General features: G+C 39.8%; 1 long non-coding RNA gene across 1 annotated transcript in view; it reads left to right on the top strand.

The window, feature by feature from the left end:
* Positions 1-1,467, top strand: part of LOC106520883 (uncharacterized) — a 10,994-nt gene that overhangs the window by 5,916 nt on the left and 3,611 nt on the right. The window lies entirely within an intron of this gene.

Here is a 1,467-nt window from a genome sequence, read left to right as displayed (position 1 = left end):
CTCTCAAAGGTGGAAACAGGCCCCGGTAGGTGCAGTTATTGTTTGTTTGGTTTATTTTTATTTCGTTTTTTTTTTCTTTCTTTATGGCACATCTTTCAGCTCCAGAGTTCAGCCACATCATGCTTTATTGCAATAATTCCAGAGTTATTTTATATTGTAGAAAAAGTGGCCAAAAATGGGGAAGAAAAGTGTCTTTTTTTTTCCTTAWGTGAATTTGCGCCCAGAGCCTCCTTCACACTTTATTACTGAGAACGTGAATTCAGACCAATAGAACCTGGAGACATAAATATATGGAATTAAGGAGGGAAAAGACCGGCAGCAGATAAATAAAAGTTTCAGCTCGGGATTGATGTTTTWATTTTAGGAATTAGACGATCCAAACCAGGATTGGTTTGATCGAAAACTGTCGCGTGCATCACGCAGGCGCGTTTTTCACACACAAAAAAAGTATTTCAGATTTTTGTTATTACCTCAAAGAAGTAAAATTATGCTGGAAAATCTTTGCAAAACAAATGTCAGACTCGCTTTTTTAATTAAATACTTTCTGAGTTTATTTTTGAACTCAAATGACTTATTTTAAGAGAATGAAAATTGTTTTTTTACGAAGTGGCTATAATAATAATAACAATAATTAATAATAATAATAATAATAATAAACTTACGTTGGCATTGAGGCGTAAAAAGTTCGTTTTCCCTGCTTGGTTTCCTTCAGATGAAATCTTGAAATAAACGTCCTCTGGAGTGAAAAGAAATGAAAGCAGCAGAAACCTTGTTCAGCGTCAGAGCAGCGCAGATTAAAAGTTCACCTTTAAAAAAAACCATTAAAGCAGCATCAGGATGGACTCTCCAGTGGGTCGTGCTGCCTGCAGGACTGTGTGTTCACAGTGAACTGGTTTCACTTCGGTTTTGTACGAAGCTGCAGCCAATAGGAGGCACCGAGCTGAGCTGAGGTCCTTCTCTGTCTCCGTGTCTCACACCGGTGGGGAGGGTTGCTTCTCTCTCCTCTCTCTCTTCCAGGGGAACAAATGGATCCAGCTACTTTTTTTTTGACGCACAGTCCTCAGCCAATGGCAGCAAGAGGGGCGACTGACAGCATCTTCATCCCACCGGGGGGGTGGGGGTGTAAACACTGTGCTGCTGGATGGTGATGAGAAGGCTAGTTTAAAGTAAAGAAAAGCTGCTTCATTCATGCTTTTATTGCATTTTATTCTACAAACCGCGGTGTTAAACAGCGCCCATTCCCACTAGAATTAAGAGTTTTATCACTAATATTCTGCGTGTTCGTGTTTTATTAGAGCTCTGAAAAGGCCCAATAATAATAACAAGAAAACATAACATAGAGAAGAAGTGCCTGAAATGAATCATCTGTAAAGAAAGTAAAAAAAAAAGAGAGAGAGAGGGGGGGGGGGCTCTGTGTGAAAACTGCACCGTCCTGTCACATTCCTGCGCGTCGCAAGGAAAAAAAAA

The sequence above is a fragment of the Austrofundulus limnaeus genome, unplaced genomic scaffold (assembly GCF_001266775.1).
Source record: "Austrofundulus limnaeus strain Quisiro unplaced genomic scaffold, Austrofundulus_limnaeus-1.0 Scaffold2, whole genome shotgun sequence".
Taxonomy (NCBI): domain Eukaryota; kingdom Metazoa; phylum Chordata; class Actinopteri; order Cyprinodontiformes; family Rivulidae; genus Austrofundulus; species Austrofundulus limnaeus.
This window is presented reverse-complemented; position numbering and strand designations above follow the sequence as displayed.